Source organism: Phoenix dactylifera, unplaced genomic scaffold, assembly GCF_009389715.1.
Source record: "Phoenix dactylifera cultivar Barhee BC4 unplaced genomic scaffold, palm_55x_up_171113_PBpolish2nd_filt_p 000797F, whole genome shotgun sequence".
Taxonomy (NCBI): domain Eukaryota; kingdom Viridiplantae; phylum Streptophyta; class Magnoliopsida; order Arecales; family Arecaceae; genus Phoenix; species Phoenix dactylifera.
The window spans coordinates 125395-143225 of NW_024068164.1; positions in this window are offsets into that span (position 1 = coordinate 125395).

Below are 17831 nucleotides of genomic sequence, written 5' to 3' on the forward strand. Positions count from 1 at the left end.
ATAGTAAACAAGAAAATAACTTTAAACTGGATTGGATCGACCAATGTATTGCACGCAATAGTTCAATTTTCTAAAAAAAGATTCACCTGAACAACCAATTCTATATATGCCAATGTGTCCAGTTGTAATGACAAAGACCACAAGAAACACATTGATGTAATTTTTCTTGCAATAATTGCAACTCTTTGTGAACCTAATTAGTCAATAAATTATGTTTTTAATTAAGTCAGTATATCATGTCATTAGCAGGTAAACAATCCCTAAACAGTTTTTGGAGCGAAAACATATTTTACCAGACATAAAAGCATCATATCTGAACTTTCTTTCTTTCTTTGTTTTTTTTTTTAAATTCTTGGGAGAAGGCCATCACTCATCGGGCTTTAGTTTGAACAGAAACATAATGTTCATTCTAAAAATTTAATATCCATAAATTTTCCTTTGGTCCAATCTAGAGTTATTACATGTTTGATATGGATTTTAAAGTCCAGTGATCTATAATTAAAATCCTTTTCATGATGCATTGATGAATTTCCGATAAATATCTAATCCCTCTTTCTGCATTCGGAAACGGATTATTACTAGTGGATTGTTCCTAACCCTCCATATTCCAGTTACTTCACGAATTAAATGAAATAAGCCTAAATCCTCTTTGGTTTAGACTATGTTATTCCTCAAATTAAACATGACGTTGGAGTGCTAACGATTGTTCCGTAATCATGTGGAAAATAAGGATTCTTCGGATGCTTCTTCTCCTCTGGTGGTACAAAAAAATTCTTACAATTTTTTATTAATATGAAGGTTCTTGTTTGTCCTTAATTTATAATTTATTAGGATCCAGCTAATCTTAATTTTGTGTATACTTTAATAAAAATATAATTTTGATATGCGCTAGATAAGGAATGTGAGTTGTGCTCTATGAGTAGCCATGGAAACAAATAAGATTGCCAATTTTATGACAAGAGTCAGTATGATCATAGTGGCTCAACTTATCCATATGAGATTGGCATTTTATATTGATGTTTGACCTTTCAAAATCCACAAAAATAGGATGATTGTCTCCCCAATTGGCATGGTGCTTACGGTTATATTTTGATCCGGCCAACTTTATCATACTAACTAGATTATCAAAATTTAACTTGCGTATGTGACAAATTTGTGCTTGTTTCTATTTAAGTACAAGCGTCGGTAGTTAAATATAGTAGCTTGCATCAGGCTATCTCTCACCAATTGATAAAATTTAGTTATCGTCTCCAGATTAACAAGGCCAAATTTCCACCAATCGCTTCTGCACCATGATACCTACAAATTAAACTTGCTTGGTCGACGAAGGGCATAACACCTATAAATTAAACTTGCTTGGTTGACAAGGGCACATTTACCTCATTGATCATGTATGGCATTTAAGAGTAAAGATGTATAGACCGAAAAAAAAACTTATCATGGTATGAGCAAAAAAATGTATGTATATGGTACGTGGAGATTGGTGCAATTTTTTTGATGAAGATTTGGTACAAAATGAGAATTGGTTCTTTCTTGTAGACCACTGTGGTAGATATTTTTTAAAAAATTTTTAATACTTTATTTTGAAATTCTAATGGACACTATTTGAAACCGTTTTAATGATTTCGATTTACTAAAAAAAAAAGGAATGGCAATAGTGCTTAAAGTATGCCATTAGGGTGGCGATCTGAAGAATTCTTCTTTGTTTTTTTTTTAATGAACTGTAGCATTCTTATTTGTTTAATATTATTTCTTGCTTCATTTTTTGTACGGCCAGTCAAATTTGCCAAATAGCCAAATATTTTTCTACCTGCGAAGATTGCTATTATTATTATAGAGTATAGACTCGGCTTCCCGTTGCCTTTTTCCTTTCCCATTTTTATATCGTATAACCGTAATATACATCGTCACATGCATTAGTTTCGTGGAGCACCGACCACTTTCTAAAATCAACCCACGTCCACATCTTTCCAGGTTGCGTTTTGAAGTAAAGCATGTCCAACGTCACATGGAAAGCGACCTCTACGTACCTTTTCTTGTCCTTCTTATATAAGTAGTAACGCATAGAGATTTTATAGAACGTTGGTCATCACCTGGTGTCACGCTTACAAAATATGTATATAATTTAGTGCAATTGGGTTGGCTTTGATTTTGGTTCAGCTATTATCTCCGCCCTCACTTGTTATGCAATAACTGCTTTCAATTGCACCTTAAGGAAAAAAAAAAAAACTGCTTCCATGAGCATGGCTGCATGAAACAAGCTGCACGGCTGGGGATGCCATCTTTTAAGTTTCAAGCCATGAAGAATTTATCCGGTCCAAATTACTTTAACTCAAAATGAAACCAGTAATGTGGATCAGCCATAAGCCTCGCCATTCTTTCAGTAGAGCAGAAATCTAAATGATTCTAAAGGCATCTAGTAGCATCCATATACCACCTGTCCTTCAACTCTTTAGGGCTCGTTTGCTTCGCAGAAAGCATTTTTCCTTCTACAAATATGATTCTTGCGAAGCAAATTTATAGGAAGAGGATGCATGAAAAAGTACATTGGGCATGTTTGGTTAATCATGGGAAAGTGACAGATTTTCAGAGCACTTAGGTTTGATTGACCATCTACTTTTCTGAAAAAGTTATTTGTAATTCCTATTATATTCTTAATAAAAATTAGGTCTTTAATGCCTCTTTAATACTGAAGGGACTTTTTGGAAAAAAAATAAAAATAGAGTGATTTTCGGCTCATTGAAAATTAACTTCCCATGTTTCTCATGGAAAAGATTTTTCCATAAAATGTGAAAATTATATTTCCATAAAAATACAACTTTTTCATTTTTCTCCTTTCAAAACTCCAACAAACAAAAGGCATCTCATTACTTTCCCGTTGACAACACCTTTTTTATTTCTTTTTCCGCGAACTAAACAAGCCCTTAGGCACTCAGCAGTAGAGTTCTAGCCAATATTTCCAGTGTGATGATTCCAAGCCTTGCAATTTTTGCTGACCATTAGTTGGGCCTAACACAAAGTAAAGGCAGTCATTGAAATCAGAAAAGAACTAATCAATCTCTTGAACCCTGCAACGTCGCATAGTGGTGGTCAGGTCACGGAAGGTATTACCAACCTATCAAACGTAGACGTCGTTGGCAACCTACCAAGTTTAGGCAGGATATCTTCTCTCCACCATTCCATCTATCTATTAAAAATCTACCAAAATCAGACAAAAGATATTTGTTTATTCAACAACCTTCCAATCATGCAAGATTTTTTCTTATTTTTCTGATTTTGTAGGTTTGTATATTGTGTACTTCTATAATTATGAGATCGAGTCACCGATCCCATCAAATAATTATGGGATTGTGTATACTTCTATAACATGCGTGTATATATATATAACTGGTGTATATATATATATATATACATGTGTATATATATATATATATATATGCATATTTATATATATATATATATATATATATATATATATATATATATATATATATATATATGTATGCATGTGTGCGTATATATATATATATACATATATATATACATATATATACATATATACATATATACATATATACATATATACATATATACATATATACATATATACATATACATATATACATATATACATATATATATATATATATATATATGTATGTATGTATGTATGTATGCGCGCGCACATATATTTGTATGTTTGTGTGTGTGTGTGCGTTCTCGGCTCTTTATTAAAATGAGAGATCCTTGTTCAGGTGAGATGGTCTTCGATCCCACGGTGTTTCTGGACGGAAAATAAAAAAAGCAGTGCAGAACTGAAATAATATATATTACCGGTCAGATCGAGAATGCGACTCAAAGACATGAGCAGAATTTTCAAGCCAAGAGGTCCATCCCTCTTTAGTTAAAAATTGCGGACAGGGTTTCTCCCTTACTTTGTATTGACCGACTAAACTGAGGTACATCCTTTAACAATGAAGCCATATTAATGGTTCCAGGACAAGACTGACTGAAACCAGAAGCATCCTGTCCTGATTTTGATAGCAGCTGAGCCATATAATCTTCAAGGTTTGGTCCAAAAGATGCATGCATAATGTAGAATGTCTCCAAATATTTCTACCAACTTTCATGCATGCATAAATAACTCACAATGTTTCATCCCCTATTCAAGCTATATCTAATCGATATCCTTGGAATGAAGTCGATCATCGATTTATTATCTCGAAAAAAAAGAAATTGATCATTAATTTGTGCTTTCTACATCACATGAATAACTGAGGCATTAAACCTATTTTATGCAACTATGGATGCAAATAATTGCCAGAACAACATAACTCCATTTTTCTTTCCAAGAACGAAAGCCATCTTTATAATTATTTTCCATTATCTTAACATTTTTCCTTTTCTTTTGAGACGTAGGATGGGAAGAGCACCTCTCAAGATCTTTTTCTTGTTATACTTTCCGTTTTTAAAGTCAGTGCAGGAAGTAGCTAGGAACCCAACTATCTGGCTTCGAACCTGGAACCTCCTGCTACTGTTTGGGAGACCAACTATCAAACCCTAGTTCTACAGGCTTTCTTTTTCACCTTTAATCTATGTTTCTTTTGTCTCCTCCTCTAGTGGGAAATGTATTCGAAAGCAATCAAGCACTTTGACAGTGGAGTCAAGTGATGCATACGAATTGCTCCTTTTAACTTTGTAAAGCATCACGAATCTGTCGAAGCCCCTAGGATTCAAGCATACTGTCTTCCCCAAGGAACGAAAGGCTACAAGCTTTTGAAAGAATGGTGGTAGCAGTGGCATCCCCGTGCGTGATTCCTTTCTTTGCAATATTGTTTAGAAAGCGAGACTTTTCCTTGCAAGTTGGTCAGTAGTATAATCACCTTTTGCTTGAGAGTGAAAACTTTTAAGCTTGCCCCTCAGGTGTGGCCCTTCTCCTCTCCCTCTCGCGGAAGGCGTGGTGGTGCACAGTTCTATTAATGGTAGCGTCGTGGTTGTCACGCCCCGGACTCGGATCCGTGACACGGCCGTGCTATTGCCGACTACCGCCCATAATAGCACGCAGCCTCATACCTGGGTAACAGGGTAGTCAAACCAACCGAATCTTTTCATGTGAAAGCATTCTTAGTACAACCTGCTGGTCAGTACCCAAATACAGAGCTTCTATGTAGTTTATGTACATAATAGTATACTTGCTTTACCCCAAAAGAAAGAAGCCCTGATACCAGATTAACGTGTCTCTGGCAGCTATCAGTGGTAAGGATCTGAAAGAAAAAGTAAATGAACGGATATGAGCTACACGGCTCAGTAAGTAATCCTGCATAATCCTACCGGATCAACCAGTAGGCTAAACATGTAAATCAGGGTTTGAGAAGCTGACATGCATGTTTATCTAATAATCATCATGGCATAATATGTATGCAATTTAAACAAAGCAGTACTGCAAATCACAAAATTTTCATGAAACCGTGCCCCCCCGGCATGCCGTGGTCCTTTTTCTCTCGGATGCTACTGCGAAGTCAGACTCGACCACTGGCGGGGCCAGCTCAGTTACTATTCAGCCACTGGCGGGGCAGCTCAGTTACTATTCAGCCACTGGCGGGGCAAGCTCAGTTACTATTCAGCCACTGGCGGGGCAGGCCCAATTCCAATTCAGCCACTGGCGGGGCAGGCTCAGTTACTATTCAGCCACTGGCGGGGCAGCTCAGTTACTATTCAGCCACTGGCGGGGCAAGCTCAGTTACTATTCAGCCACTGACGGCTCAGTCATTCTCAGTAGCATCTTTGAGCCCATTATAGTGTCTCTGGGCTAGCTAAGACTTTATAAACTTACATGCATAATTAAAATATCAGTATCATCATGTTGCATACATAGCCATAGCTTCTGGGATCATGCAAGTTACTTATGCATTGTAACATATCATGCATGAAACATATATACTTAAAATAAATGCGTAGGAAACATTAATGACATGATCCATAACAGGATTAGGACAGGTTACTTACATTCTTCACTAATCATGCATACAATTCAAATTGTATAAAAAAACACTGGTTCATCTTATAAAACGTAATACAAGATCTACGATAGGATTAAGACAGATTACTTACCTCAATTCGCTTTCCAAATTGCTCAAGTCCAGGTGACAAATCCTTAATCACCTAAAACAACATCATAGGGTTTACATTATTCCCCATTTATTTATTATAAAATCTCTTAGTTCATCATACTATGAACTTACTTGCTTGGATCCCATCCAAGGATCTAGCCAAGTCCAACTTACCCAATTTAGAGCCTTTGGGGCTCAGTTTAAAACCAGATTGGGTTCACATAGGTTAATTGGGTTTTAATTAAAGGATTGGGCCTGGTTCATGATTGGGTTCAACCTTTTCTAGCCAATTGGGTCCTCTGATTTGGTCAATGTGCTTAATCCCAAGTTTAATTGGGTTCAATTTTGGGTTTAGGGTCAGTATGGCTTGTTTGGGCTTGAGTTAGGGTCAGCCCGAGGTCAATTTGACCTACTATCTGTTAAGTCGGGGTTTGAACTGGGCTTTCTTTATGATTAATTGGGCCTACTGAGACCCACATACTTAATTGGGTTTGGACCTGGTTTAAATCGGCTTGTCCAGACTTAGCCCAATTTGATTGGGCTCGAGTTCAGCTTCAATTGGCTAAACCAATTTCTTATTATTGGGCTTAACGTGTTTCGGATCCGAACCCGATTCCGGCCCGTTAACCCACTCTTTTCTTTTCTCTTCTCTTTTTCTTTCTTTTCTTTTCTTTTTCTTTTCTTTTCTTTTTGTTTCTCTTTTTCTTTCTTTTTCTTCACCGTTTCTTCTTTTTTTTTTTCTTCTCCTTCCCGAAGCTTCCTTTCATCCCGATCTCCCATTCCTCCTCTCCTCTCCTCTCCGGCGAAGGGAGGTCGATGGTCTCCTCCTCACGGGGAGGGGGTCGGACCGCGATCGGCGACGCCCGCAGCCGAGCTCTCGGCTTCTTCGGTCGAGCCCGTGGCCGAGCTCTCGGCTTCCCCGGCCGAGCCCGCACCGGCGACGCTCACGGCCGTACACGGGCAAGTCCCCTCCTCCTCTCCTTTTTCTCTCTCTCCTTGGTTCCGATCGGAAGCCCTAGCCATTTCGGCCGGTCCTCCGGTCTTCTTCTTCTCCTCCGGCCGGATCTACGGCCTCTTCCTCCTCTCTCTTTCTTTCTTTCTTTCTTTCTTCTTCCCTTCTTCCTTTTCTTTTCTTTGGTCCTTCCCTCCGGCACCACCACCTCTTGCCGGAGAAGAGGTGATGGTCCGGCCGGGGCTGGCGGCCCTGTGAGTCCAGCCCGACCCGGGGCTTGTGGGTTTTTCTCCCTCTCCTGTGCCGGCCTCCTCCCCTCTGTTTCACTGTTGACACAGAGGGGGAGAGCACCCCACAAAGGGGTTTCTTTTCTTCTGTTAAACCCTACCCTAATGCTCCTTACCTTGGCCGGTTGCAATCGGGCAGTACCTCCCCCTGGTAGTCCCTCCTTCCTCTTGGAGCTTCAGGGCTCCTTCGCCTTCGGCTCCAGGGCTTCGGCTCTCTCACTCTCTCGTTCAGTATTCTAGGGGGTCTGTCACTTGGGGTTGCCGGCAGAGGCTTAAATAATTTGTTTAGAGGATGAAACCTCCCTCTGAGAGGTCCCATCCTCTCCTTTCCTCCATACTCCGGGACTGGCCGCCGCCCCCCTGTCTCTGGCGCGCCGGCATCGGCTGCCAGCAGGGGGTGAGGTGACCCTTCCCTGTCAGTCTTATCCCTTCGTTTTTTTTTTTTTAACCATTATAATAACCATTATAATAATACTGCCCACAGTGAAATTTGGGCCCAACCCTTAACTGGGCCTATTTCTTATTGGGCCTAGTAGGTTCTGGGCCCGGACATTACATCCTACCCCCCTTAAAATAAATTTCGTCCTCGAAATTAAACATACCTTAGGTTCTGGTTTTTAAAAGTAGTCAACCATTGAGTCATCCTCGAGATCTCAGTTAGTCTCTCTCTCGGAGTACCTACTGATAAGATTTTGACATACAAAGTCATGGCATCTCAAAACTTGAACCTTTCCATCTATGACACGTAGGAGTTCTTTGATCTCTTTCAAAAGAGGACTAATCTTCCAACCTTAGATTTTAAATGCTATGATTCTTGGCCCAAGAAATTAATTGCTCTCGATTAAGTCCACACAACGGTCGTAATCGGGTTAATAGAAATAGGTGAGAGCATTAGCATCAAATACTTTTCATAATCTATAATCCTCTTTCTTCTCTTAACTTTGCCTACAATTTAATGATCAACCTTTATCCTAGCAAAACCTCAAACCCCTTTCGAAGAGAAAGATTGAAAATGTTATAGCTAGGTGTAGGGGCCATTCCAGGTCTAAGCCCTAAGGAACCATCAATCCGTTAATACTAAATTTAAGATGCTCAAAATCTTCCAGGAATTGCCACAATAGAAAAACTCACTGGTGAAATTATATAGCTGTCTCCAGATTATTCAGAGAATCAACAACACTTTTCTCCATTAGAATTCTAATTCAAATTTTTCAATAATTCTATTCATCAATACAGTTTCATCATTAGATCTTATCAAAAGAATAAGGTCTAACATTTTCAGATTTGATTCTTTTGGTAGGTGATCTAAATCAAACTTTTCTCTTATACACAAAAATCTACATCTCAATTCTGAATAAGAACTTCGAGTTTCTTTGTCAAAGTATCAACTGCTCTCGATTACCCGATCTATCACAAGATTAGATCATAAACAACTTCAATCCACCCTTGATAGATATTCATCAAAGTCAATTGACAACCTCAATTTCTTTCAATCGAATAAAGGATGGATATTAATTAAAAAAATTCAAGCTTCAAATTTAGGTGGGAGAAGGTTCATACCAACATATTCTAGATCCAAGATCAAAATCGATGATCTATTAATTCATGTCAAAAGATGCTAAGAAGTTTCTTAGCATGACATAAAACTGGAGAATCTAGGATAGCACAGTGCTATCCAAAAATCAGAACATTCTCCTTTTATTTATCTAGAAAAATCTTACTACACAAGAAAACAGATCAAATCTTTTGTTATTAAAACTTTCCGAATCAAAAGAATAATACTTCTGGCCAACTTAGATAAATAATTCAGATCACTATGTTTTCGCTGCGCATTCTGATCAAATTCCTTTGAATTCACAAATAACTTTTGATCAACATACTATTTGCCTACAAACAGAACTATTTAATTCCTCGTCTGTATTTGCATTTCAAATCTTTCCTCCATCTTGATCGAATGTTACTTAGCCAAAACTTCTTTTTACTTTTCCATGAGCGAGCAAAGAAAGGGTATCCCAACATAAGATCCTCTTAAATAAGCGACAACGCTTTAAAAGGAATTTTACATTTTCAACAACTTCATTCATTGAAAATAAGCCTTCTTTCCTAATACGAGATAAGCTCTCAAGTCATCTTAGGACATTTTAAGCTCGAAATTGTGTAAACTTCTGAAAATTATTTCTCAATATCCCAATCTTATATTAGGTATCTTTAAATTGCATGAACAATAATCTGCCCTACTTTAGCATTGCTAGAAGGTGATTCTGGATCTCACATCTCCGTTAAAAGAAAAGGATGTATACTTTTGTTGTAAGATCTCTATTTAAAAATCTTCTTCAACATTGAAATTTATTCTCGGAATTTACTAAATGACTTCCAATCAAAATATTAATCTTGCATTATAATTTGCAAAGATCTAATATTTCACATTCCAAGTAAACAAGGAGAAACTCTTAGATCTCATTTCTCAAATATACTTTCTTTCTATATAATAGTTGCCTGCATAATTGTCATACAGATTTTATCCTCGAAGAATATTAAAAAATATCTTTCCTTGTCCAAGCCTGAAACAACTTATGAATAAACCCTATCCTGCCATCAAAATAATTAACTTCAAACTAGAAGTATCATCCACAGTACCCAGTACCAAGTTAAACTTCCAATATCACCTATATACTGATACATAAATAATCACAATGTACTTTAATATTCCATGGCTAGTATTCCACTTAACATCAGTCAAAATCTAATTTAATCATAATCCAAAATACAAATTACTCCGTCGAGAAATCTCCAAAATAGCTTTTTCTTATTTTGGCATGGCTCGTTAGCATTCTGATTCAAAATACCAAAATCCTTAGTAGTCTTAAATCTTAAGCTCTAATACCATACCTGTCACAATCATGCCCCTAGAATGGCTTTGTATTAGCCCTAGCTTCTTTCTTTTTTGTTGCTCATTATCACCTATCAAAATATTTGTGTCAAGCAATTTTCGTGACTGACCGATGATGCAACCAATAAAATCTTTTCTTTCTTTCCAATTATACGGAATTTCACTAAATGAGATTTAACTACCCCTGCCCTTATTAAAATTTAAAATTTTTACTCATGGTTAACCTATTGCTCTGATACCACTAGAATGTCACGCCCCGGACCCGGATCCGTGACACGGCCGTGCTATTGCCGACTACCGCCCATAATAGCACGCAGCCTCATACCTGGGTAACAGGGTAGTCAAACCAACCGAATCTTTTCATGTGAAAGCATTCTTAGTACAACCTGCTAGTCAGTACCCAAATACAGAGCTTCTATGTAGTTTATGTACATAATAGTATACTTGCTTTACCCCAAAAGAAAGAAGCCCTGATACCAGATTAACGTGTCTCTGGCAGCTATCAGTGGTAAGGATCTGAAAGAAAAAGTAAATGAACGGATATGAGCTACACGGCTCAGTAAGTAATCCTGCATAATCCTACCGGATCAACCAGTAGGCTAAACATGTAAATCAGGGTTTGAGAAGCTGACATGCATGTTTATCTAATAATCATCATGGCATAATATGTATGCAATTTAAACAAAGCAGTAGTGCAAATCACAAAATTTTCATGAAACCGTGCCCCCCCGGCATGCCGTGGTCCTTTTTCTCTCGGATGCTACTGCGAAGTCAGACTCGACCACTGGCGGGGCCAGCTCAGTTACTATTCAGCCACTGGTGGGGCAGCTCAGTTACTATTCAGCCACTGGCGGGGCAAGCTCAGTTACTATTCAGCCACTGGCGGGGCAGGCCCAATTCCAATTCAGCCACTGGCGGGGCAGGCTCAGTTACTATTCAGCCACTGGCGGGGCAGCTCAGTTACTATTCAGCCACTGGCGGGGCAAGCTCAGTTACTATTCAGCCACTGACGGCTCAGTCATTCTCAGTAGCATCTTTGAGCCCATTATAGTGCCTCTGGGCTAGCTAAGACTTTATAAACTTACATGCATAATTAAAATATCAGTATCATCATGTTGCATACATAGCCATAGCTTCTGGGATCATGCAAGTTACTTATGCATTGTAACATATCATGCATGAAACATATATACTTAAAATAAATGCGTAGGAAACATTAATGACATGATCCATAACAGGATTAGGACAGGTTACTTACATTCTTCACTAATCATGCATACAATTCAAATTGTATAAAAAAAACACTGGTTCATCTTATAAAACGTAATACAAGATCTACGATAGGATTAAGACAGATTACTTACCTCAATTCGCTTTCCAAATTGCTCAAGTCCAGGTGACAAATTCTTAATCACCTAAAACAACATCATAGGGTTTACATTATTTTCCATTTATTTATTATAAAATCTCTTAGTTCATCATACTATGAACTTACTTGCTTGGATCCCATCCAAGGATCTAGCCAAGTCCAATTTACCCAATTTAGAGCCTTTGGGGCTCAGTTTAAAACCAGATTGGGTTCACATAGGTTAATTGGGTTTTAATTAAAGGATTGGGCCTGGTTCATGATTGGGTTCAACCTTTTCTAGCCAATTGGGTCCTCTGATTTGGTCAATGTGCTTAATCCCAAGTTTAATTGGGTTCAATTTTGGGTTTAGGGTCAGTATGGCTTGTTTGGGCTTGAGTTAGGGTCAGCCCGAGGTCAATTTGACCTACTATCTGTTAAGTCGGGGTTTGAACTGGGCTTTCTTTATGATTAATTGGGCCTACTGAGACCCACATACTTAATTGGGTTTGGACCTGGTTTAAATCGGCTTGTCCAGACTTAGCCCAATTTGATTGGGCTCGGGTTCAGCTTCAATTGGCTAAACCAATTTCTTATTATTGGGCTTAACGTGTTTCGGATCCGAACCCGATTCCGGCCCGTTAACCCACTCTTTTCTTTTCTCTTCTCTTTTTCTTTCTTTTCTTTTCTTTTTCTTTTCTTTTCTTTTTGTTTCTCTTTTTCTTTCTTTTTCTTCACCGTTTCTTCTTTTTTTTTTTTTCTTCTCCTTCCCGAAGCTTCCTTTCATCCCGATCTCCCATCCTCCTCTCCTCTCCTCTCCGGCGAAGGGAGGTCGATGGTCTCCTCCTCACGGGGAGGGGGTCGGACCGCGATCGGCGACGCCCGCAGCCGAGCTCTCGGCTTCTTCGGTCGAGCCCGCGGCCGAGCTCTCGGCTTCCCCGGCCGAGCCCGCGGCCGAGCTCTCGGCTTCCCCGGCCGAGCCCGCACCGGCGACGCTCACGGCCGTACACGGGCAAGTCCCCTCCTCCTCTCCTTTTTCTCTCTCTCCTTGGTTCCGATCGGAAGCCCTAGCCATTTCGGCCGGTCCTCCGGTCTTCTTCTTCTCCTCCGGCCGGATCTACGGCCTCTTCCTCCTCTCTCTTTCTTTCTTTCTTTCTTTCTTCTTCCCTTCTTCCTTTTCTTTTCTTTGGTCCTTCCCTCCGGCACCACCACCTCTTGCCGGAGAAGAGGTGGTGGTCCGGCCGGGGCTGGCGGCCCTGTGAGTCCAGCCCGACCCGGGGCTTGTGGGTTTTTCTCCCTCTCCTGTGCCGGCCTCCTCCCCTCTGTTTCACTGTTGACACAGAGGGGGAGAGCACCCCACAAAGGGGTTTCTTTTCTTCTGTTAAACCCTACCCTAATGCTCCTTACCTTGGCCGGTTGCAATCGGGCAGTACCTCCCCCTGGTAGTCCCTCCTTCCTCTTGGAGCTTCAGGGCTCCTTCGCCTTCGGCTCCAGGGCTTCGGCTCTCTCACTCTCTCGTTCAGTATTCTAGGGGGTCTGTCACTTGGGGTTGCCGGCAGAGGCTTAAATAATTTGTTTAGAGGATGAAACCCCCCTCTGAGAGGTCCCATCCTCTCCTTTCCTCCATACTCCGGGACTGGCCGCCGCCCCCCTGTCTCCGGCGCGCCGGCATCGGCTGCCAGCAGGGGGTGAGGTGACCCTTCCCTGTCAGTCTTATCTCTTCGTTTTTTTTTTTTAACCATTATAATAACCATTATAATAATACTGCCCACAGTGAAATTTGGGCCCAACCCTTAACTGGGCCTATTTCTTATTGGGCCTAGTAGGTTCTGGGCCCGGACATTACAGTGGTGAAGGGCGACCCGGCCACCGAACTGCCTTCAGGGCACATAGTAATTGGATAGGAAAATGGAGAGAAATAAAAGAGGAACATATAACGACTAGCAAAGTCAATTAAGGCGCCTTCAACCAGGCTGAGAACAGTTCACAAAGCTGGATTTTGAGGTTAAAATACATGTATAACACCAACATGGTAAACTGTTCTCAAACTTTGAATATTGACTGTAGGAGGCCTCTCTTTGCGTTACATTATTTTAGCATTCGTTTTGTTACACTTTTTATGGAAAATAACAATCATTATTTCACATTTTTCATTCTTCACATTCCGCAAAAGAAAAAAAAAAATTTCCTGCTAGTTCAGAAACAATTTTTATTTTATAAACATAAAATGTTCAACGAACTGTTCGAACTTTCAGTTATTGCTTGTTATATTTTCATTTTCAACAGCTAATAACAGCTGCAACTTATTTCTCAAAAATACAATTGAAGGCTTGACTAGGGAAGTAATAGCAGTATTTTCATCACTATGGCAGAAAAAGGTGACAAAAGGGGGATATTGGCATTATTGAAACCTTGAATTGTCCCAGTATTGTGATCTTAGTAAGAAGAACATTATTTCCACTAAAGCAAGGGTTTGTAATCTGAAAAGAAAATACATAAATACATATACATGTATGTATGTATATGTATGTATGTATGTATAATATGCTATAAGATCCGGGTCAGGCCGGACCGTGCTCGAGTTGAGCTGATACAAGCCTGAGGATGGCTTATTTGACAAGCAGGCCCATATTTCTGGCCCGTTGGGTTTAAAAGCGCGATCGTCCAAATAGTGGGGATTGAACACATCAGGTGGGCCGTCCGGCCTGTGAACATGCAGCCTTGATATTGCAAACTTTGAAATGTCTATTCACTAATCTCATGAAGTATAATAATGGGGTTCGTCCGGCCCAATAAATCCAAATGGCCTCCCAAGAAAAATTACGAATTGAATCCAAGACTGACAGGTTGGCATGAGCTTATCTGCACTCTTCAAATAGAAATCAATTTTCTAGCAAATCATCAACAAATTTACAGTCCTTCCCCATTAATCACTCGGGCAACGGCCTAAAAAGAATTAATTCTAGATTTATTGATAATTTACGATCAACTTCCTCCCTACCCCCAAGAAAAGTCTACCTCCTTGAAAGAGAGATATTCTGAACCACTCGACGATAGGAGCATATACACCTGTCTGTCATCGTACGATCCATACTAAATCTAACCAACCGCTCATCCTACCTCCTCTACGTTCTTGACAGCTCATCTTTTTGTTTTAGTAGCGTCTTTCAATGGCAAATTTCGGTCCTCTTCTCCACTACTTAGAAAAAGTAAGCCACCGATTCAGGTACAAAATATTATATATCTCTATTTTTAGAGGTGGATAAAAAATAAATGTATAGTTATGGTAGGGGACTAAAATGGGATTATGTTCCCTTTTTGTTTCTTTTTTCTTTGTCGTTTGTTCATATTGTGCCTTCTCTCACTCAAGTCGTTAACAGCTTGATGTTTTCGGCAGCTCTGTAGTAGTTCCCACTTCCCTCTCCGTTCCCGCTCAGAACCCTATTCTCGCTCCACACGTCGCCGTCTTCCACTCGCCCTCGCTCGTTCTTCTTCTTCTTGCCTCTCGAGAAGGGATCTCGCGCTCTTTCTTGGACGAATCGAAGATGTCTTGACAAGAACTTACGCATTATCAGTTGATATATTTTCAGCTGCCTTTTATCTTTTTGTAGATATCTCACTAATTGGCCTTTTGATTGTGATTCCTTCTAAATGAAGCTTGAATGTTTTTATTGGAAAGTTCATTCCTGCAGAATTGCCTCATGTCTTCTCATAATGTGCTCCAGTTCCTATGCAATGAGCAATTATTATTATTTTTTGATTATGGATGGGTGCTCTGTATATGCAAGCTTGATGCTCCAATTGATCTGTTTATGGTGGAGATAATGCACATGCCTCAAAAGTTTGATGTTGATACCCGATTGGTATGTTTATCATCTCCCTTTTAATTTAAAATGTTGTCCAATTGACTCCTTTCTTTCTGTAGAAAAATGTGCTCTGTGATTAGTACCATTCAATGGTGAACCTGATAGTGGAAACAGCGAAACTGAGCTTTCTTCAAATTCACTTGCTAGAACAAGACATTGGAAGGCCCCGAAAAAACAAATTTTTAGCATTATAGTACATTATTTATTGGGCTTAGGATCTTGTTAGTGATTGATTTGGTGAATAATGTCACAAAGAGTTAATAATAAGTGATAGATAATACTTTTTCCAGAGCACCTAAAAGTTCTTGATAAAGTGTGCTTGCTGCAATAGTTGTTTGATTGGTTAGAGAGTTAAAAATGACAGGTTCCATGGAGAATATTGCAGCCTATGAAGATGATTGCAGCCTCTATGCTTTAACCCTTCAAATTCATGGGCTTTGTTTCTTTGATTGGTTAGTTGTGCCATCGCTTGATGCTTAATGATAACAGTATTGATCTTGTTAATTTTATTTTCACAGTTTTGTAGTAATTCTAGTACATGAATCTTCATTATGATCTGCAATCTCTATGATGGATATGCCTTAGGCACCACCAACTTTTAGATGACACTTTCTCACAGCTGGACTGCCTGAGATCACACTGTAATGGGGTTTCCTTATTTCTCAGTATGTGGGATGTTTTGTAAGGGGCTCTGTAATGGGGTTTCCTTATTTCTCAGTATGTGGGATGTTTTGTAAGGGGCTCCTTTTTGGGTATCTAGATCGTACTCATAGTTGGTAATTATTTTCTTATAATTGTCTGCTTGCATTGATTGTCTGAATGCTCAAATACACTAAATTTGTCAAGTGGTAGACCCAATATATTGCTCCATTATCAAATCTGCAGGATATCATCTCTCGCAGTAGTTGGTTTCTATTCATTATTTTTCTCTCATTTCTAATATCTTCTTGCAAACTTCTGTTAGGGATATCCTTTTGAAGTCATTCATAATATCATGCATTGGAAATATACTTGCACATTCTTGAAAAAAAGAAGCTTAAAACATGCTACCTCGCATTCTCATGCATGCATCACTTGACCATGATACCAAACAAATGATAAGAAGATGACTCAAATGGTGATGCAGATAGAACATCCAGCATCCACATGTTCTTGTTTTCTTTTCCCCTTCCTCTCGCTTACCGTCGGTCGCATTGTCTATCAGCTTTGATTTTTCTGTGAATAATTATGACCTATCATCAAGTGTTTTCCATCTTTTATTGAGAAGTTTGGGATAGGGTTGATGAATTGATGCAGCTGTTACTTATGCATACTCATTAGTCAATGTGGCAGGGATAACGTTGTAGGTGGTGGTTGCATCCCTCTTCCAAATAGAGCAGTTGAACTTCAATTTTGGTTTATTCCATCAGGCAACTCTTTCCTCTTGCAAAAATGGAATAAAATAAAACAAATCAAATATAAAAACTAGTATGTAGAATATGTTTCTTAGGATTCTCTATAGCAAAAGCTTTAGATTAAGATTTGCCGTCTCGTTACTGGATCCCGTACCAGTGCTACACTAGTATGGTGTCAGTACGTATGATACGAAATTTTTTTTGACGTATTAAGTATCAACACGCCATCCATATTGGATACTGAACCGGTACAGTACGGTACGCTTCGACCGGTATGGTATGTTTTGAAGTGGTATGGTACATTCTGATCGGTATGGTACATTCCAAACCGCTCGGTTTGGACCGGTATCACATACATTGCTTTAGACCCTCTTCATCTCTGATCTATTTTTTCAAAAGGAGAAAGTAGATTAACATGACAGATAAACCAAATGGGTCGCATCGTTATGCATTCCCAATGGCTCTATTGGGAGGGCATTCATGCGGACTATCTACAGTCCAAGTTGTTGGAATTTTATTCTACAGCCAAATATATGAGAGATATTGATAGCCTAAGAAATGAAATTATGAAAACCTTTTTCCATTAAAGTTTTAAACCATCCATCCATGATAAATACTGGACGAGGCCAAGAAATATCCAATAAAACAAATCTTTCTATGGCTCTAGCTCATGGTCTCCTACAATAAATTTCACCTGCAGCCCTACTGAAGCCACCAATTGATCTAAGATTTTTCTTGAAAAATAATTAACCGATATATATTAGTTAGAATCTTATGAAATACTGCTACATATTTGCGAGATCAAATCACTCAACAGCTAAATCATTTGTTGAATCCGAGGGGTCCAACATAGGTAGGTCGACTTGTGTTAAGGCCCAAATCAAGCTCAATTCTGTTCTCCCTTTCTGGTCTTGACTTTTTGTTTTCAAGAAGGGAGGTGCGAACACCATCCGGCTTTTATTAAAAGACGAGAGAGTTAGAGAAACT